We start from the raw sequence: 23,083 nt of genomic DNA, 5'->3' as shown, positions 1-23,083 counted from the left end.
CAAAGTAGTGCCAAGCGTGCGCCTGTGTCATAAGTAATGGGCCGGCTGGCTTGACCGTTAAAGGGTGCTGTATCCCCCAAAGTACACTCCAAACCAAATAACAAAATATTTTTTCTGTGTTTGTGATTTGTGTGCGCAGTAGCCACACGTGCATCAACAAAGGAGCAGCGCCAAGCGTGCGCCTGTGTCCCATAAGTAAAGAGCCGGCAGGCTCATTTCTTAAAGGGTGGTGTAACCCACAAAGTGCACTACTCTCCAGCAAAAATAAAAAAATATTTTCTGTGTTTGTGTGCGCCTTAGCCGAACGTATATATCAATATAACATAAATGGAGGACCAAACTTTCTCCGATAAAAATAAAATAGGGAAAGATCAAGAACCACTTCCTCCTAGTGCTGTTGCTGCTGCTGGGAGTTGTTCATCATCCCAGAGAGGAAGTAGGAACACCACTACTTTTACTAAACAATTGACCCTCCAACAGTCCCTAGCGATGAGGATGAAGTACGACAGCAGTCATCCTGAAGCAAAACGTATAACTGAGGCCTTGACTGCTATGTTGGTGTTAGACGTGCGTCCGGTATCCGCCATTGGTGCAGTGGGATTTAGACAATTGATGGAGGTAGTGTGTCCCCGGTTCCAAATCCCATCTAGATTCCACCTGCATCCTCAAAGCAGCAGTGACAAGCGTGCGTCTGTCTGTTAAAGGGTGGTGTAACCCTCAAAGTGCGCTCCACAAACAATAAAAATATTGTTCTTTTTTTTTCTGTCTTTGTGAAATGTGTGGGCTGTAGCCACACCTGCATCCTTAAAGCAGCAGCGACAAGCGTGCGTCTGTCTGTTAAAGGGTGGTGTAACCCTCAAAGTGCGCTCCACAAACAATAAAAATATTCTTCTTTTTTTTTCTGTCTTTGTGAATTGTGTGGGCTGTATCCGCACTTGCATCCTCAAAGCAGCAGCGACAAGCGTGCGTCTGTCTGTTAAAGGGTGGTGTAACACTCAAAGTGCTCCAAAAAATAAAAAACTATTTTTTTTATGTGTTTGTGACTTGTGTGCGATGTAGCCGCACGTGCATCAACACAGTAGCAGCGTCAAGCGTGCGCCTGTGTCATAAGTAAAGGGCCGGTTTGGACATCTGGTCCGGACTGAAGGACGTTCCAACAATTTCTGACAAGTCTACTGTCACTGCATATGATACTGTCCTCAAAGCAGCAGCGACAAGCATGCGTCTGTCTGTTAAAGGGTGGTGTAACCCTCAAAGTGCGCTCCACAAACAATAAAAATATTCTTCTTTTTTTTCTGTCTTTGTGAAATGTGTGGGCTGTAGCCGCACCTGCATCCTTAAAGCAGCAGCGACAAGCGTGTGTCTGTCTGTTAAAGGGTGGTGTAACCCTCAAAGTGCGCTCCACAAACAATAAAAATATTCTTCTTTTTTTTCCGTCTTTGTGAAATGTGTGGGCTGTAGCCACACCTGCATCCTTAAAGCAGCAGCGACAAGCGTGCGTCTGTCTGTTAAAGGATTACATCGGTGACAACATCCAAGTAGGCATGTCAGACAGTCCGTACCTGTACTGGCAGGAAAAAGAAGCAATTTGGAGGTCCCTGTACAAACTGGCTCTATTTTACCTGAGTTGCCCCCCTCCAGTGTGTACTCCAAAAGAGTGTTTAGTGCAGCCGGAACCTTGTCAGCGAAAGGCGTAGGAGGTTGCTTCCACAAAATGTGGAGAAGATGATGTTCATAAAATGAATTATCAACTCTTCCAGGGAGACCAGCCTCCTGAACGTACAGAGGGACCTGTGGTTGTGGATTCCAGCGGGGACGAATGAATACTCTGTGAGGATGAGGATGTACACAACACTGAAGAGGGTGAGGAATCGGTGGATGAGGAGGATGAGGACGACATCTTGCTTCCGTAGAGCCAGTTTGTGCAGGGACAGATTAATTGCCAGCTTGTTTTGTGGGGGCCCAAACGATCCAATCATTTCAGCCACTGTCGTGTGGCAGACCCTGGCGCTGAAATGTTTGGTTTGTTAAAGTGTGCATGTCCTGTTTATACAACATAAAGGTGGGTGGGAGGGCCCAAGGACAATTCCATCTTGCACCTCTTTTTTTTCTTTGAATTATGTACTGTTTGGGGCCTAGTTTTTCAAACTGCCATCCTGTCTGCCACTGCAGTGTCACTCCTAGATGGACCACGTGTTTGTGCCGCCCACTCGTATCTCTTAGCATAGTCATCCAGCTACCTCGGTGCAACCTTTTGGATATAAAAACACTATTGTGAGGTGTGAGGTGTTCAGAATAGACTGGAAATGAGTGGAAATTAAGGTTATTGAGGTTAATAATAGCATAGGAGCAGAAAAACACACAAATTCTGTGATTTTAGCTGTTTTTATGCTTTTTTAAAAAAAAAATACAGATCCAAAACACAAAACCCAGAACCCAAAACACGGAAGGGTGGTTTTGGCAAAACCAATCCAGATCCAAAACACGAAGAAAGATCCAGATCCAAAACCAAAACACAAAGCACGAAAAGTGGCCGGTGCACACCCCTAATATATATATATATATATATATATATATATATATTAGGGGTGAGCGGGTTCGGATTTCTGAAATCCGAACCCCCCCCGATCCGAGTCCGATCCGAGTCAGGCTCGACTTTTCCCGCCTGACTCGGATCTGAAATCGAGGCAAAACGTCATCATCCCGCCTTCCGAGTCTCGCGGGTTTTGGATCCTATATAAGGTACCCGTGTCGGCGCCATTTTCTCACTCGGCTGTGTACAGTGAAGAGGGAGGGTGGGAGTTAGGGCTGTGTAGTGTAGTGTAGTGTAGTGCTGTTGTTGTCCACTACTTCAAAGTCCATAGGGGCTGGCTGTGTTGTGCTGTGCTGCTGTTGTTAATAGGGGCTGTGTCCACTACTTCAAAGTCCATAGGGGCTGGCTGGACTGTGTTGTGCAGTCAGTTCTCCATAGGGGCTGTGTCCACTCCAAAGTCCTGTGCAGTGTCCCAGTCCTAAAGGGGTGCTGTAGTGTTGTCCAGGGGGTGCTCTGTCCATCAGGGGTGCTCCCCCCAAGTGCTAAAAAAATAATATATTTTCTGTGTTTGTGAATTGTGTGCGCAGTAGCCGCACGTGCATCAACAAAGTAGTGCCAAGCGTGCGCCTGTGTCATAAGTAAAGGGCCGGCTGGCTTGACCGTTAAAGGGTGCTGTAACCCCCAAAGTACACTCCAGTCCAAACCAAAAAAAAAATTATTTTCTGTGTTTGTGAATTGTGTTGTGAATTGTGTGCGCAGTAGCCGCACGTGCATCAACAAAGTAGTGCCAAGCGTGCGCCTGTGTCATAAGTAAAGGGCCAGCTGGCTTGACCGTTAAAGGGTTCTGTAACCCCCAAAGTACACTCCAAAACAAAAAAATATATATTTTCTGTGTTTGTGACTTGTGTGCACTGTGGCTGCACGTGCATCAACAAAGGAGCAGCGCCAAGCGTGCGCCTGTGTCCCATAAGTAAAGAGCCGGCTGGCTCATTTCTTAAAGGGTGGTGTAACCCACAAAGTGCACTACTTTCCAGCAAAAATAAAAAAATATTTTCTGTGTTTGTGTGCGCCTTAGCCGAACGTATATATCAATATAACATAAATGGAGGACCAAACTTTCTCCGATAAAAATAAAATAGGGAAAGATCAAGAACCACTTCCTCCTAGTGCTGTTGCTGCTGCTGGGAGTTGTTCATCATCCCAGAGAGGAAGTAGGAACACCACTACTTTTACTAAACAATTGACCCTCCAACAGTCCCTAGCGATGAGGATGAAGTACGACAGCAGTCATCCTGAAGCAAAACATATAACTGAGGCCTTGACTGCTATGTTGGTGTTAGACGTGCGTCCGGTATCCGCCATTAGTGCAGTGGGATTTAGACAATTGATGGAGGTAGTGTGTCCCCGGTTCCAAATCCCATCTAGATTCCACCTGCATCCTCAAAGCAGCAGTGACAAGCGTGCATCTGTCTGTTAAAGGGTGGTGTAACCCTCAAAGTGCGCTCCACAAACAATAAAAATATTGTTCTTTTTTTTTCTGTCTTTGTGAAATGTGTGGGCTGTAGCCGCACCTGCATCCTTAAAGCAGCAGCGACAAGCGTGCGTCTGTCTGTTAAAGGGTGGTGTAACCCTCAAAGTGCGCTCCACAAACAATAAAAATATTCTTCTTTTTTTTTCTGTCTTTGTGAATTGTGTGGGCTGTATCCGCACTTGCATCCTCAAAGCAGCAGCGACAAGCGTGCGTCTGTCTGTTAAAGGGTGGTGTAACACTCAAAGTGCTCCAAAAAATAAAAAACTATTTTTTTTATGTGTTTGTGACTTGTGTGCGATGTAGCCGCACGTGCATCAACACAGTAGCAGCGTCAAGCGTGCGCCTGTGTCATAAGTAAAGGGCCGGTTTGGACATCTGGTCCGGACTGAAGGACGTTCCAACAATTTCTGACAAGTCTACTGTCACTGCATATGATACTGTCCTCAAAGCAGCAGCGACAAGCATGCGTCTGTCTGTTAAAGGGTGGTGTAACCCTCAAAGTGCGCTCCACAAACAATAAAAATATTCTTCTTTTTTTTCTGTCTTTGTGAAATGTGTGGGCTGTAGCCGCACCTGCATCCTTAAAGCAGCAGCGACAAGCGTGTGTCTGTCTGTTAAAGGGTGGTGTAACCCTCAAAGTGCGCTCCACAAACAATAAAAATATTCTTTTTTTTTCTGTCTTTGTGAAATGTGTGGGCTGTAGCAGCACCTGCATCCTTAAAGCAGCAGCGACAAGCGTGTGTCTGTCTGTTAAAGGGTGGTGTAACCCTCAAAGTGCGCTCCACAAACAATAAAAATATTCTTCTTTTTTTTCCGTCTTTGTGAAATGTGTGGGCTGTAGCCACACCTGCATCCTTAAAGCAGCAGCGACAAGCGTGCGTCTGTCTGTTAAAGGATTACATCGGTGACAACATCCAAGTAGGCATGTCAGACAGTCCGTACCTGTACTGGCAGGAAAAAGAAGCAATTTGGAGGTCCCTGTACAAACTGGCTCTATTTTACCTGAGTTGCCCCCCCTCCAGTGTGTACTCCGAAAGAGTGTTTAGTGCAGCCGGGAACCTTGTCAGCGAAAGGCGTAGGAGGTTGCTTCCTCAAAATGTGGAGAAGATGATGTTCATAAAATGAATTATCAACTCTTCCAGGGAGACCAGCCTCCAGAACGTACAGAGGGACCTGTGGTTCCAGCAGGGACGAATTAATACTCTGTGAGGATGAGGATGTACACACTGAAGAGGGTGAGGAATCGGTGGATGAGGAGGATGAGGATGACATCTTGCCTCCGTAGAGCCAGTTTGTGCAGGGACAGATTAATTGCCAGCTTGTTTTGTGGGGGCCCAAACGAACCAATCATTTCAGCCACAGTTGTGTGGCAGACCCTGGCGCTGAAATGATTGGTTTGTTAAAGTGTGCATGTCCTGTTTATACAACATAAGGGTGGGTGGGAGGGCCCAAGGACAATTCCATCTTGCACCTCTTTAATTTCTTTGCATTATGTACAGTTTGGGGCCTAGTTTTTCAAACTGCCATCCTGTCTGCCACTGCAGTATCACGCCTAGATGGGTCACGTGTTTGTGCCGCCCACTCGTGTCGCTTAGCATAGTCATCCAGCTACCTCGGTGCAACCTTTTGGACATAAAAACACTATTGTGAGGTGTGAGGTGTTCAGAATAGACTGGAAATGAGTGGAAATTAAGGTTATTGAGGTTAATAATAGCATAGGAGCAGAAAAACCTACAAATTCTGTGATTTTAGCTGTTTTTATGCTTTTTTTCAAAAATATACAGATATAAAACACAAAACCCAGAACCCAAAACACGGAAGGGTGGTTTTGGCAAAACCAATCCAGATCCAAAACACGAAGAAAGATCCAGATCCAAAACCAAAACACAAAACACGAAAAGTGGCCGGTGCACACCCCTAATATATATATATATATATATATATATATATAAATGTGTGTGTTATGTATATATGTGTGTTTTATATATATATGTGTGTGTGCTATATATGTGTGTTATGAATATATGTGTGTGTGTTATGTATATATGTGCATGTGGGGAAGGGGGGATCCTTTAGTGTGGTATTTGCAGAATTGTACGCAATGCCACGGACGCAATGCCATGGACGCCTATTATTTCTGCTCACCCCTTACTGATTAGCACAAAAAAAAAAATGAGAGCTGGCGCCAGAACAAACATTTGCATATTTCCCTGGCTAAAGTGTTGGGGTGATATGAAAATATTGGCGCCAAAAAAACATTTGAAATTATAATACACAAAGGGGATAGTTCAGGCACCCCAGAAACTCACTTTGGGGGCAGGACTGTAAGTGGGTGGAGCAATCATTAGAAAGGGGAGGGGTCAGTATTAATTCTTAAACCGCCCCCCCCTAAAAGTAATGTCTAGATCCGCCACTGGCCCAGCCAGCCCCTATGGACAACAGCAGCACAACACAGCCCAGCCAGCCCCTATGGACAACAGCAGCACAACACAGCCCAGCCAGCCCCTATAGACAACAGTAGCACAACACAGCCCAGCCAGCCCTAACTCCCACCCTCCCTCTTCACTGTCCACAGACAGAGTGAAAAATGGCACCGAGGCGGGGACCTTTAATAGAATCCAAAACCCACGAGATCAGACAGCGGGATGATGACATTTTGCCTCGATTTCAAATCCGAGTCAGGCGGGAAAACCCATGCCGGACTCTGTGTGCTCGGCTCGGGGGGGTTCGGATTTCATAAATCTGAACCCGCTTATCCCTACTAATTACTAAAGTAGATGTGACTCCCGTGAAACGGACAGCCCTACGACCGTGAGGGGTTAATACTGCCTTGGGCCAGGAATGAGTTAACACATATTTCCACAGCACATGTGAAGCAAGGGGACAGCGGGCGCTGATTGGATGAGTCTATCCTGTCTCTCAAGCGGTGGGTGTGGCCAGGTGCCCGCGAAGAAGAGAGGGAGTTATATAGTGTGTGCCAGGAGCTGAGGTGAAGTGTGGCGTGCACCGCGAGGAGAGCGGGTAGAGACTGCCAAGCTGCGAAGCTCCAGTGTAGTGTGGAGCAGCCAAGCCGGGAGAGCGAAACCCGGGGACCCGCGGAAGGTAGACTGGGTCAGGTGAGCCACGTCAGTGGGAAGTTGGGACCAAGGGCAGCACTGAGCAGCACACCATTAAGGCGCCCACCGCAGCAGCAAGAGCCGCTCGTGGAGGTACGCGGCCACAGTGGCAACACGCAGTACAGGGCAGGCTTGCCTACCCTCCCGATTTGGTCGGGAGCCTCCAGAATATCGGGTGCCACTCCCGACCCCCCGGAAAGGCAGGCAAGGCTCCCAGGTGCCGCCTACCCCCCCCCCGACTACTAGTAAAAAACCCTGCTGCGGGGGGGCCCGATGACTCGATTCGCGCTGAATCGCATCATCATGGCTCCGCCCCCTGTTTTTCCGGCAATGTGAAGAGGAGGCGGGGCCACTATGATGCGATCATGTGGTCATGCCACTGGCCCCACCCCCAAAACGGCATCATAGCCCGGCCACGCCCCCCCCCCCCCCCTGCAGAATGCAGGCATTCAGCTCATACTTACTTACTTTTGAAAAAGCATTTCAGGGAGATTGTTAAAGCAACACCTATGAGCACAGCGCTAAAGTGGGCGTGTACTGCTACATCTGAGAGGCGTGTCATAACATTGACATCCAAATGTAAGCGAGCCCCAAAGCAGTTAGTAAGATCTACTTGTTGATGAAAACACACTGATTAATTACAGGGCTTGCTCATGTTTTGTATTTTATAAGGGATTCCATATTAGTGTCCGAGAGAAACCTTATATGAAAATGCATGTAGCCATAGGGTTCATTGTGCCTTATAACCAATGCAGGGAAATAGCACTGATTATACTATTTGAATGTAAATATCTCTGATTTCTTTTTTTTCCAAGAATATAACAGCTTCATAATGGGGGTAGGATGCAATCAGGGAGATTGCTGGACTCTTCAGGGAGTCAGGGATTTTGCTACTATTTCAGGGAGTCTCCCTGACAATCAGGGAGAGTTGGCAAGTATGATTCAGCTCCCTCCCGGATGGATGGAGCTGAATGTCGGTAAGTATGGTACAGGGTAATCATCCTCCCTGCCCCATACCACAGCAGCAGCCATCATAGGGTAACCCCAAAGCACCCTCATTTCAGTTATACTACTTGTAAGAGAAGGCACTGTCCTATTGTAATTTATAACTTATTCTACCAACCTCAAGATGGCCGCAGGCCAACAACAACACTTGCTTTGCGGTGCCATGCTGCCAACCACAAGATGGCCACCGATTAATTGCAGTATAGACATGGTTAGGTCTATACTATAGAGGGCTGATGGACCTGTGACGTCACACCCACGTGTCCCGGCCTAAAAGGTGGAGGGGCGGGGATGCTAACGGGGGACCAAAAGTGTCCCCTCGCTGGCTCGCTACGCTTTCCTCGCTTCGGGAACGGTGGCTCTCTGCGCTCGCCACAGATATTTATGCCCTAGTGGATGGCAACGCAGGAGCGGTCCAGCCTCCTGCAGCGGTCACGTGGTGGATACGTCATAGAGGTCCATCAGCCACATAGGAAATAGCAGCAACCGTATAGACATACAGCTCCAGCAGTGGAAAAGTTACATAGCCTTGCACCAGAGGTAACTACAGGAGTGAGTGGAGGAATGATTGCACCACAGTCAGAGCTGCACTGACACTCAGTATTAGTGGACTTTCTCATACCTTGTTGTAAATAGCAGAACCTCAGTGTTACTTTCACTTTCATTATATACGAGTTATTTGCTTCACTGACCAAGTTTACTACTACTCACTTTGCATGTTTTCCGGATCATACCAAGACTGTCTTATTCACAGCACAGTGATTCTTTGATACTTGAAAGTTGGAATACACTACTTAAAGGAGACAATATAGCCCACCAACCAGGGATAGAACTGCGGGACACTTTACAGTAACAGTTGTCTAGAAATATTGAATAACCTTCTGATTGCCTGTGAATTGAATGTGCCTATAGAGAGAAAAGTGGAATTAACATTCAGTGGCTGAATTGCTGTACTGCGTACAGGACTTCCATATACACATTGGTGATTCTTCCCTCCCAGATTTAATACTAACAAATGTTACACTAAAGGTGCCTATATACACGGGGCGATTAAAGTGGACAACTGAACGATAACGTTATTCTTTATCCATTTTTTACACCAAAACTATGAATGATAACGCATTCCCGCGGGTCGTTCGTCATTGTCGTTCATCGGGTAAACATGCAGGATAAAGGTGCATACACACTGGGCGATAAAGTGGACGACTGAACGATATCGTTATCGTTCAGTCGTCCACTTTATCGTCCATTTTTAACCCCAAAAAGATGAACGATAACGACGACGTGCGTTCCCGCGGGTCGTTCGTCATTATCGTTCATCGGGCTGACATGCAGGCCAACCTGACGATCTCATCAGGTTGCTGCATGTCAGGGAATGGGGGAGAGAGCCCGGCGCTGAACGATATCGTTAATGATATCGATCAGCGGCTGTGCTCAATTTCATGAACGACATTGAGCACAGCCTGCCGGGGACAACACTACACGATATCGCTCAGGGAGCATATCGTGTAGTGTGTACCCACCATAACCTGACAATATCAGGTTGCTGCATGTTGGGGAATGGGGGAGACAGCCCGGCGCTGAATGATATCGTTAATGATATCGTTCAGCGGGTGTGCTCAATATCATGAACGACATTGAGCACACCCTGCCGGGGACACACTAGATGATATCGCTCAGGGAGCATATCATCTAGTGTTTATGCTCCTTAAGTGGGACTAGTACCATGGTCAACTTAAACTGATCTAAAAGAGCTCCACCAGCTGCAGCAGCGAAGACAGGTAGAAATACAGGGCCTGATTCAGAGCCGGACGCTATTTGCGGACGGTCGTTCAGGAAAAGGGGGTGGCTATTGAAATGAACCGTTCGCTCTTTGCGGTCTGTTGACGCCTCCATGTCTGAACGAGCGAACAAAACTTGCGGTCGTTTTTTGGATAGCTACGCCCCCTGGCCGCTCGCATCCTACGTCATATCCGCTATTTATTAGATTAATCGAGTTCATCGACCAGCTTATGAACTGCTCGCTATTCTTGTGGTTGGTTTTTCCTACAACAATCTTGCGAGCAGTTCTGACTATAAAATAACCCAGTGACGTGGTCAATAACGCTGCTGTATTAATTATGCACGCCCATAAAACGCCCGTTTTGACCTTTAAGCACGCCTGCGTTCTGATCTCCACTCCCCGTTTTCAAGCACCTTCCCCTGTTACCACCCACATACGCCTCCTCCTGTCACTCAAAATAGCAGGCATTTGCTCTTTAGCGAACAAATGATTTTCGGCTGCACTGACTGGTTCGCGCATGCGTATTAAAATCCGTACGCATGCGCAGTTGGACAAACATTGCTCGGAATGAACGAGCGGCCACTTACGAGCGGCTCTGAATCAGGCCCACAGTGTTTTGAGTTTAAGGTCATGTGGACATTGAAATTGTTAGTTTAGTACTGTCATCCTAGCTGAATTGTTTTCTTGTAGTGTGCAACCGTTTGAGATAAGAATGTATACTGAGGGGCCTATTCATTAAACCTAAAAATTCTCTGGAGATAATTAGCTTTAGAACTCTCATGGAGTTCTAGCTAATTATAGGTGGAATTCATCATTCCACCTCTCCATAAGTATCTATTCCGAAAAGCTGTCATTTTTGCGATGACAGCTTTTCGGGAAATAGATACTTTTCCCTGCCTACACTACCTTATCGCATCTGGAAACAGTGCTGCGCATGCGCTGTTACATCTGTAAAACCAGCGCATGCGCAGCACTGCCTACAGATGCGTTAAGTTTGTGTACCCCCCGTCCCCCCTCCGCTCACCTCCCCCCCCGACTTACCTGTCCGCGCAGCAGCCTCCGGCTCCGTCCTGCTGGTCTGTCATGTGGTTTCCCAGCAGACCACATGACAGATTAGAAAGAAAAAAAAACTTTTTTTTTTTGTCTAAACTTTCTTGTGCTCTGCTGAGGAGCACACATGTCCAACCAGCCTCCGGAGCCTGAGGACGGAGCAGAGCGCCGGAGGGACTCGTCGGGGTACCTGCACACGCGGATACAGGTAAGTTTCACCTGCTATTCGCCACCTCACAGTGGCGAATAGTAACTGCATCAAATTCCGAAAATTGATAATTTTCGGTATTTGATGAATACCACAATTTCCACATCCCCATACTAATGTATGGGGAGTGTGGAAATTAACGCAGGGGAACTTAGCAAGGAGATATCTGTGATATCTCCTGTGCTAAGTGGCTACATGAATACCAAAATAACGTTATTTAAGGAAAATGTCCTTAAAAACGTTATTTTAGTGTTGATGAATAGGCCCCTATGTACTGAATTTAACTGTGAATAGTAATGTAAAAGTTGCCTTACATTGTACGGTCATACTGCAGAAGTATTATTACACCAATTCATATGGTGCCTTGCAAATACCATTGTTTTTTATGTGTAATCTCATTATTGATGTTTTTCCCACTGATAATGCAATACGAAGGCTGCCTCCTTGAGTGAGGTGTGTTATTTATGCAAGTGCCCTGCTGACTCTCTAATAAACCTGTGTTCACAAAAAAAAACACAAGCTGCCTCGTCACCTCTTTGTGTGCTTCCATTACTCTCACCTCTCCGTAAGTCGATTGAACATTGAACCACAACACGCAAGGTAAACTCTTTACTTACCATTTCAAGGCAAGGTTACCACACAAGCATATACAGGTGTAAAATAGATGCGATATATACTAGGATTCATATTTATTTTATTTAAATTATACATTCTTATTTGAATTGCATATTGTACTGATTGTTCTTGTACCCAAAATATAATTTTTTAGATTTTCTTTTAGCAAAGCATATTAATATGAACACACACCATTAGCATTATAAACCCTGGTCCATGCCAGCATCTCTACTACAGCACAACTTAAGTTAGACAGACACAGACACTGGGGTCTATTCATGTACTGTGGCAGTGATAAAAGGGTTTTCACTGCTTCTCCTCATTCATGGAAGGGGTCACCGTGGAGAAATCTTGAGAAATTGGCACCTCCTCGTGACTGCCTGCTGCTGCCCCAGTCCCCCCGCCCTGAACTACCCCTGCTGCCTGCATGCCCCCCCTTTCCGCTGCAAAGTGACCCAGCATATGCCGGATCTTCTCTGTCCTGCCCGCTCCTATCCCCTGTCTCCGATCTCCTCTGTCCTGAGCCCCCCTCCTCCCTCGCACAGCCCCACAAACAACACTGTAGATAGAAGACAGCGGCTGGCGAATGCGCAGGAGGAGTGCCTTTCCATATAAAGACAACCGCAGGAAAAGACGGCATCGCTGGAGTCCTAGATACTGGATCGCATCGCAGGACAGGTAAGTATACATGAACTGCTACTTAGAAAAGCTATATATCGCATCAAAATGATGCGCTATATAGTGATAAGTAACACTTCAATATTGCAGATCTACATGAATAGACCCCACTGTCTTTTACTGCAAGCCTCAGCCATGACAGTCCCAGGCATTTTTACTTTCCTATTACATAACACACAGCTTTACCGCACCTGTTATACACCAAAAATGGGAGAATGTAGTCATGTCAGCTGTTATGTCATTGAATCAGTTGCAGTATATAAAGCAGCCAAACTACCCCCTAACCTTTAGAAATGCAGGTTCACATTTATACTTTACATTAAATAACCCCTCTACTGTATATCACCCAATGGCTGTACTCCTTGCTTACTGGTGGCACTGTCACACTCACAGTCAGCCTGTCAGCCACTGACACTGCTTGTGTGTAGTCTGTCATACTTTGCTTGACCTTTCCAGTTACACAGCAGGCCAGGGAAGCAGCGCAGAGCCAGGAGGAGGGACTTGAATATTACCGGCTGCCCGCCTTACCGATGACGGCGACGGGTGGCCAGGGCAGGCAGTTCTGTTGCCCCAGCCCGCAACACTGACTTTAGTTAGATGGCTGCTGTTGTTGATTCATACACAAAAGCTGACCGCGGCTCCACTCTCCCCCACTGCGGTGTCCAGCTCAAGCCCTGTTTGCGCACTGCGACGTTACGTGACATCGCTCCTTACAAGCCAGGTGCCGCCCATTACAAGCACGGTGCAGCTGTGTCACAGTGACACAGTCTGCCCGTGGTCCCCCTCAGCTGCTGGATATCCTGCTGTAGTAAATGATAAATTACCGTGGTCGCAGCCAGGGCGCCCTCCACTATGTGGCTCCCTACTCGGCTGCGTACCATGCGTAATTATAGAACCGGCCCTGGGAGGTGCTGTGAGGTGGACATTGAAGGGGGGGTGGATGTTGTGAGAGGTGGACATTAAAGGAGGAAGTGCTGTGAGAGGTGCACATTGAAGGGGCTGGGGGAGGTGCTGTTAGGTGTTTTTTATATATCGCTTCCTATATTTTAATTTTATATCAGTCACTAGAATAGTCAATGTTTGTCAGACAGGGCTGGTAGATGATATACTGTATATAATTAATTATAGTTCTTAGACATAATGATTGTTCATATATTTCATTACACATTTAAACCCCGGCTGTGTACACAGATGCACAACCGCAGGTATAGGGCGGAAACGGCAACTAGCCATTTTGGTGCTCTTGGTTAGAAAGAGCATCGGTGCCCCCCATTTTTTTAAATAGTGACATTAGGCACACCCCAAAGGCGCATACCAGAAAAAAGGGGTGTGGCTTAGTGGGGAAGATAGAGGCCTCAGGACACACTCCCATTTATATCACTGTAGTGGGTTTGCTCAGCACTCCCAAAGATGCTGGGCTGCCCCAGGCTTTCCTCTGTACTACCCTCTACAGCCTGCATCCCTTCCTGTTCCCCATATACACCCTGCATCTCTCTCGTACCCCATATACAGCCTGCATCCCTTCTTGTTCCCCATATACACCCTGCATCTCTCTTGTACCCCATATACAGCCTGCATCCCTTCCTGTTCCCCATATACACCCTGCATCTCTCTTGTACCCCATATACAGCCTGCATCCCTTCCTGTTCCCCATATACACCCTGCATCTCTCTTGTACCCCATATACAGCCTGCATCCCTTCCTGTTCCCCATCTCTCTTGTACCCCATATACAGCCTGCATCCCTTCCTGTTCCCCATATACACCCTGCATCTCTCTTGTACGCCATATACAGCCTGCATCCCTTCCTGTGTCCCATATACACCCTGCATCTCTGTTGTACCCCATATACAGCCTGCATCCCTTCCTGTGTCCCATATATACCTTGCATCTCTCTTGTACCCCATATACAGCCAGGGCCGGTTCTACCATTACGCATGGTACGCATCTGAGTAGGGCGCCACATAGTGCAGGAAGCCTCAGCTGCGTACCATGCGGGCCGCGGGCAGACTGTGTCTCTGTGAGACAGCTGCACCGCGTGTGTAGCGCTGACCGGACGGAGTTCGGTCAGCACTACACAGTGCCAAACACACAGCCGCCGGCAGCTGTGTGTTTGTTTTGATTACCAGCCAATGAGAGTCTGTCAGATTCTCATCGGCTTGTGCGCCCACTGCCGGAGCCATCTTCCGGCTCCCGCAATGGGTAATGGGAGAGACGTCATGACGTCTCTCCCATAATGCAAAGCGGCCTGGGAGGACGGAAGGAGGAGTAGATAGCGGCTGCGGGAGCAGGAGCGGAGTTTCAGGTAGGTGGGGTTTTATTATTTTTATTATGTGTGTCTCTACTGGGGGGGACTACTACTGGGGGCACTACAAGGGGGGATTACTACTGGGGGCACTACAAGTGGGGACTACTGCTGGGGGCACTACAAGGGGGGACTACTACTGGGGGCACTACAAAGGGGGATTACTACTAAGGGCACTACAAGGGGGGAATACTACTGGGGGCACTACAAGGGGGGGACTACTACTGGGGGGACTACTACTGAGGGCACTACAAGGGGGACTACTACTGGGGGCACTACAAGGGGGGATTACTACTGAGGGCACTACAAGGGGGGGACTACTGCTGGGGGCACTACAAGGGGGGACTACTACTGGGGGCACTACAAGGGGGGATTACTACTGAGGGCACTACAAGGGGGGGACTACTACTGGGGGCACTACAAGGGGGGATTACTACTGGGGGCACAAGGGGGGGCTACTACTGGGGGCACTACAAGGGGGGGACTACTACTGGGGGCACTACAAGGGGGGGACTACTACTGGGGGCACTACAAGGGGGATTACTACTGGGGGCACTACAAGGGGGGATTACTACTGGGGGCACTACAAGGGGGGACTACTACTGGGGGAACTACAAGGGGGGATTACTACTAGGGGCACTACAAGGGGAGCTACTACTGGGGGCATTGCACATAGGGGGGAACCTCCACTGGGGGCACAACAATGGGGGGACTACTACTGGGGGCACTGCACATAGGGGGGGAAAACCTCCACTGAGGGCACAACAATGGGGGGACTACTACTAGAGGTACTACAAGAAAGGGGACTACTAGGGACACTACAACGGGGTGGACCACTACTGGGGGCACTATATAAAGGGCAATACTGGGGGTACTGCATAGGGGGAACTACAACTAGGGCCACTGTTTTTAAAGGGCACTGCATAAGGGGTACCACTATTGGGGGCACTGCATGGGGGGACTACTAATGGGGGCACTATATAAGGGGCTTACTAGTGGGGGCACAAGGGGCACTGCACAGGGGGACCACTACTGGGGGCACTGCATAGGGGGGCGCCAAAAAATATACTCGCTTACCAAAAAATTTGGGCTAGGGCTGGCCCTGTATACAGCCTGCATCCCTTCCTGTTCCCCATATATTCCCTGCATCTCTCTTGTACCCCATATACAGCCTGCGCCCTTCCTGTTCCCCATATACACCCTGCATCTCTCTTGTACCCCATATACAGCCTGCATCTCTCCTGTACCCCATATACAGCCTGAACTCTTCCTTTATGAATGAAGACAACTAGTTTGTTGTGCAACGTTTTAACGTTTTAATGCATTTTTGTAAAGCATAAGTATAATCCATTTTTTATATATGTTTGACAAAAAGGCATAAAAGCATTGAAACATTGCACCACCGATGACTAGTTGTCTTCATTTATAGCCCAGAGTCCTGCCGCACCTTTGTTCCTATATATATATATTAGGGGTGTGCACCGGCCACTTTTCGTGTTTTGGTTTTGGATCTGGATCTTTCTTCGTGTTTTGGATCTGGATTGGTTTTGCCAAAACCACCCTTCCGTGTTTTGGGTTCTGGGTTTTGTGTTTTGGATCTGTATTTTTTTTAAAAAAAGCATAAAAACAGCTAAAATCACAGAATTTGTAGGTTTTTCTGCTCCTATGCTATTATTAACCTCAATAACCTTAATTTCCACTCATTTCCAGTCTATTCTGAACACCTCACACCTCACAATAGTGTTTTTATGTCCAAAAGGTTGCACCGAGGTAGCTGGATGACTATGCTAAGCGACATGAGTGGGCGGCACAAACACGTGACCCATCTAGGCGTGAAACTGCAGTGGCAGACAGGATGGCAGTTTGAAAAACTAGGCCCCAAACTGTACATAATGCAAAGCAAAAAAAGAGGTGCAAGATGGAATTGTCCTTGGGCCCTCCCACCCACCCTTATGTTGTATAAACAGGACATGCACACTTTAACAAACCAATCATTTCAGCGCCAGGGTCTGCCACACAACTGTGGCTGAAATGATTGGTTCGTTTGGGCCCCCACAAAACAAGCTGGCAATTAATCTGTCCCTGCACAAACTGGCTCTACAGAGGCAAGATGTTATCCTCATCCTCCTCATCCACCGATTCCTCACCCTCTTCAGTGTGTACATCCTCATCCTCACAGAGTATTAATTCGTCCCCGCTGGAATCCACAACCACAGGTCCCTCTGTACGTTCTGGAGGCTGGTCTCCCTGGAAGAGTTGATAATTCATTTTATGAACATCATCTTCTCCACATTTTGTAGAAGCAACCTCCTACGCCTTTCGCTGACAAGGTTCCCGGCTGCACTAAACACTCTTTCGGAGTACACACTGGAGGGGGGGCAACTCAGGTAAAATAGAGCCAGTTTGTACAGGGACCTCCAAATTGCTTCTTTTTCCTGCCAGTACAGGTACGGACTGTCTGACATGCATACTTGGATGCTGTCACCGATGTAATCCTTTAACAGACAGACGCACGCTTGTCACTGCTGCTTTGAGGATGCAAGTGCAGCTGCAGCCCACACAATTCACAAAGACAGAAAAAAAAGAAGAATATTTTTATTGTTTGTGTAGCACACTTTGAGAGTGTCACCACCCTTTAACAGACAGACGCACGCTTGTCGCTGCTGCTTTGAGGATGCAAGTGCGGCTACATCGCACACAAGTCACAAACACATAAAAAAAATAGTTTTTTAATTTTTGGAGCACTTTGAGAGGTACACCACCCTTTAACAGACAGACGCACGCTTGTCGCTGCTGCTTTGAGGATGCAAGTGCGGCTACAGCCCACACAATTCACAAAGACAGAAAAAAAAAGAACAATATTTTTATTGTTTGTGTAGCACACTTTGAGGGTGTCACCACCCTTTAACAGACAGACGCACGCTTGTCGCTGCTGCTTTAAGGATGCAGGTGCGGCTACAGCCCACACATTTCACAAAGACAGAAAAAAAAAGAACAATATTTTTATTGTTTGTGTAGCACACTTTGAGGGTGTCACCACCCTTTAACAGACAGACGCACGCTTGTCGCTGCTGCTTTAAGGATGCATGTGCGGCTACAGCCCACACATTTCACAAAGACAGAAAAAAAAAGAACAATATTTTTATTGTTTGTGTAGCACACTTTGAGGGTGTCACCACCCTTTAATAGACAGACGCACGCTTGTCGCTGCTGCTTTGAGGATGCAGGTGGAATCTAGACAGGATTTGGAACTGGGGACACACTACCTCCATCAATTGTCTAAATCCCACTGCACTAATGGCGGATACCGGACGCACGTCTAACACCAACATAGCAGTCAAGGCCTCAGTTATAAGTTTTGCTTCAGGATGACTGCTGTCGTACTTCATCCTCATCGCTAGGGACTGTTGGAGGGTCAATTGTTTAGTAAAAGTAATGTTGTTCCTACTTCCTCTCTGGGATGATGAACAACTCCCAGCAGCAGCAACAGCACTAGGAGGAAGTGGTTCTTGATCTTTCCCTATTTTATTTTTATCGGAGAAAGTTTGGTCCTCCATTTATGTTATATTGATATATACGTTCGGCTAAAGCGCACACAAACACAGAAAATATTTTTTTATTTTTGCTTGAGAGTAGTGCACTTTGTGGGTTACACCACCCTTTAAGAAATGAGGCAGCCGGCTCTTTACTTATGGGACACAGGCGCACGCTTGGCGCTGCTCCTTTGTTGATGCACGTGCAGCCACAGTGCACACAATTCACAAACACAGAAAATATTTTTTTTTTGGTTTGGAGTGTACTTTGGGGGTTACAGCACCCTTTAACGGTCAAGCCAGCCGGCCCTTTACTTATGACACAGGCGCACGCTTGGCACTACTTTGTTGACGCACGTGCGGCTACTGCGCACACAATTCACAAACACAGAAAATAATTTTTTTTTGGTTTGGAGTGTACTTTGGGGGTTACAGCACCCTTTAACGGTCAAGCCAGCCGGCCCTTTACTTATGACACAGGCGCACGCTTGGCACTACTTTGTTGATGCACGTGTGGCTACTGCGCACACAATTCACAAACACAGAAAATATTTTGTTATTTGGTTTGGAGTGTACTTTGGGGGTTACAGCACCCTTTAACGGTCAAGCCAGCCGGCCCTTTACTTATGACACAGGCGCACGCTTGGCACTACTTTGTTGATGCTCGTGCGGCTACTGCGCACACAATTCACAAACACAGAAAATAATTTTTTTTTTGGTTTGGACTGGAGTGTACTTTGGGGGTTACAGCACCCTTTAACGGTCAAGCCAGCCGGCCCTTTACTTATGACACAGGCGCACGCTTGGCACTACTTTGTTGATGCAGGTGCGGCTGCTGCGCACACAATTCACAAACACAGAAAATTATTTTTTTTTTGGTTTGGACTGGAGTGTACTTTGGGGGTTACAGCACCCTTTAATGGTCAAGCCAGCTGGCCCTTTACTTATGACACAGGCGCACGCTTGGCACTACTTTGTTGATGCACGTGCGGCTACTGCGCACACAATTCACAAACACAGAAAATATATATTTTTTTTGGTTTGGACTGGAGTGTACTTTGGGGGTACAGCACTTTTTAATGGTCAAGCCAGCCGGCCCTTTACTTATGACACAGGTGCACGCTTGGCACTACTTTGTTGATGCACGTGCGGCTACTGCGCACACAATTCACAAACACAGAAAATAATATTTTTTTTGGTTTGGACTGGAGTATACTTTTGGGGGTTACAGCACCCTTAACGTTCAAGCCAGCCGGCCCTTTACTTATGACACAGGCGCACGCTTGGCACTACTTTGTTGATGCACGTGCGGCCACTGCGCACACAATTCACAAACACAGAAAATAATTTTTTTTTTGGTTTGGACTGGAGTGTACTTTGGGGGTTACAGCACAATTTAACGGTCAAGCCAGCCGGCCCTTTACTTATGACACAGGCGCACGCTTGGCACTACTTTGTTGATGCACGTGCGGCTACTGCGCACACAATTCACAAACACAGAAAATATTTTTTTTTTGGTTTGGAGTGTACTTTGGGGGTTACAGCACCCTTTAACGGTCAAGCCAGCCGGCCCTTTACTTATGACACAGGCGCACGCTTGGCACTACTTTGTTGATGCACGTGTGGCTACTGCGCACACAATTCACAAACACAGAAAATATTTTGTTATTTGGTTTGGAGTGTACTTTGGGGGTTACAGCACCCTTTAACGGTCAAGCCAGCCGGCCCTTTACTTATGACACAGGCGCACGCTTGGCACTACTTTGTTGATGCACGTGCTGCTACTGCGCACACAATTCACAAACACAGAAAATAATTTTTTTTTTGGTTTGGACTGGAGTGTACTTTGGGGGTTACAGCACCCTTTAACGGTCAAGCCAGCCGGCCCTTTACTTATGACACAGGCGCACGCTTGGCACTACTTTGTTGATGCACGTGCGGCTACTGCGCACACAATTCACAAACACAGAAAATAATTTTTTTTTTGGTTTGGACTGGAGTGTACTTTTGGGGGTTACAGCACCCTTAACGGTCAAGCCAGCCGGCCCTTTACTTATGACACAGGCGCACGCTTGGCACTACTTTGTTGATGCACGTGCGGCCACTGCGCACACAATTCACAAACACAGAAAATAATTTTTTTTTTGGTTTGGACTGGAGTGTACTTTGGGGGTTACAGCACCCTTTAACGGTCAAGCCAGCCGGCCCTTTACTTATGACACAGGCGCACGCTTGGCACTACTTTGTTGATGCACGTGTGGCTACTGCGCACACAATTCACAAACACAGAAAATATATTATTTTTTTAGCACTTGGGGGGAGCACCCCTGATGGACAGAGCACCCCCTGGACAACACTACAGCACCCCTTTAAGACTGGGACACTGCACAGGACTTTGGAGTGGACACAGCCCCTATGGAGAACTGACTGCACAACACAGTCCAGCCAGCCCCTATGGACTTTGAAGTAGTGGACACAGCCCCTATTAACAACAGCAGCACAGCACAACACAGCCAGCCCCTATGGACTTTGAAGTAGTGGACAACAGCAGCACTACACTACACTACACTACACAGCCCAGCCAGCCCTAACTCCCACCCTCCCTCTTCACTGTCCACAGCCGAGTGAGAAAATGGCGCCGACGCGGGTACCTTATATAAGATCCAAAACCCGCGAGACTCGGAAGGCGGGATGATGACGTTTTGCCTCGATTTCAGATCCGAGTCAGGCGGGAAAAGTCGAGCCTGACTCGGATCTGCCTCGGATCGGGGGGGCTCGGGGGGGTTCGGATTTCAGAAATCCGAACCCGCTCACCCCTAATATATATATATGCCTTCCACTTCCTCACATCTTAGGCAGGCAACAGTTTGATGGAATGACAAACTCCATGTTATTATGAGGGATGTGTTGTTAGTTGTTTCATGTCCTGGATACCCATCTGATCTTAAATTATCCTCCACATAGTGTGGGAGGACTAGAAGTCCAAGCATGCCCTGACAGTCCAGGGGGAGAGGGCAGGGGGAAATTACCGCTAGTAACAACATCGCAGAGGGTGCACAGCAAATAGAGGTTAAGGCAGCTGGTTCCGCCCCCAGGGCATCCTGCATTGTGTTCGATGGCACAGGCCATACCACCTAGTTAAGGCTCTGCATAAGAGGCCATGGTCAGACAGAGAAACTGCAAGTTTCCATGGTGCGACTGATGGTGGTGTCTAAGGACGACACAACAGTATTGCTGTGAGTCTCTACACATTAGACCATATGGATGTACATAGGGTTTTGGAGTGGTATTTACATAAAGTCACAGGTGGGTGACTGCCTATAGACGCTGTTGCGTGTTCTCCTGCGTCCGACTCAGAATCAGGCTCTGTGTCTGTGTATTTTGTTTCTAAACTTATTTCAAGTTCTCATACAATAAAAGACGTCACCAAAGTTTTATACAGGCAGACTATTGTGCTCGGATGACTTTTTATTTTTTTATTTCTTGTATAGTGTTAGTTCAAACAGCATTGCTAAGGGGGACTGTCAGTGGCTGTCTTTATAAACACTAATCAATCATTCAGATCAAATCTCTGTTCTTGGATAATATTGCTTCGGTGACTAGTGGAGCTTCCTATTGTGCAAATGTATTCCCATGGAGACAGAAGCATTATGGATCGTCTCAATGCAATAAATGGGTTTTTTTGTCTGACAAAAAAAATCCATTATATTTTGAAGGCAGGTAGTCACTATGGAAACAGCAGAATGAAGAGCCAATTGCACCCAGCTTGCAGACTTGTCATGGCAATGGGCATAGAAAATGCCCCTTTGTAGTATAGATACCTGTAAATGTTAATCCAGCCTTGTAGTGATGAAGCCCAGCAGAGCAACCTGCCTATAGTCATGCTGGGCACTGGTGTCAGCAATGTGACATACACAGCTTTTATCATTATTATCCATTATACGTAATATCCATTATTTATGTAGTACAAACATAATACAATGCGCTTTACAGAAAGAGAAAATTGCAGCACAGACAGTGAAACAAGAAGCATAGAGGTGTCTGCTCATATCATTTTACAATCTGAAGGAGAATGAAAGCTTAACACAAACGGTATTGGGGTAAATGTAATAGGATGCGAGGTTTGTACTTGCCTAGGCTCACCATGAGGTTTTGGCGAATTTGCATAGTAACATTTCGGATGTAATAGGCTGTGATTAAGAAGCTAACAATGTTAATCTCCCATGAATTTGAGTGTGTTTGCACAAGCTAAACACAGGGGCTTTTTCTGACAGAACCATTGTATGCATTGGGGCAGAGATTCCCAAACTCCACCATTACAGTCTGGGATTAGAGATATCCATGCTTGAGCACAGGCAGTGGCAAATGCAGGATTTTGAAAGGGGGGGTTTCCAAATAATTAGTTACCGAGCCAATGACAAAAAAGTCTAATCAGAATAAGCCTGCAACATACACTTTATTGTGTACTTCAAGTGTTTTAATTAGGGATGTGCGCTGACCCCCGTGTTTTGGTTTTGGATCTGTGTTTCCTTTCAGGTTTTGGATCTGGATTTGGTTTTGCAAAACCACTCTCAAGTGTTTGGTTTTGATTTTGGTTTTGGATCCGAATTAAAAAAAAAAATAGATAAGTTTTAAAATCAGCTAAAATCATGTAATTTATGCAATCCAAAACCCAAAATTTGGATTTAAGATCCGAATTCCGAACCGCAAAACGATAAGAACCGCGT

Source organism: Taudactylus pleione, unplaced genomic scaffold, assembly GCF_031769625.1.
Source record: "Taudactylus pleione unplaced genomic scaffold, aTauple2 ptg000080l, whole genome shotgun sequence".
NCBI classification, from domain to species: domain Eukaryota; kingdom Metazoa; phylum Chordata; class Amphibia; order Anura; family Myobatrachidae; genus Taudactylus; species Taudactylus pleione.
The sequence above is the reverse complement of the archived record's forward strand: the minus strand, read 5'-3'. Positions refer to the sequence as shown.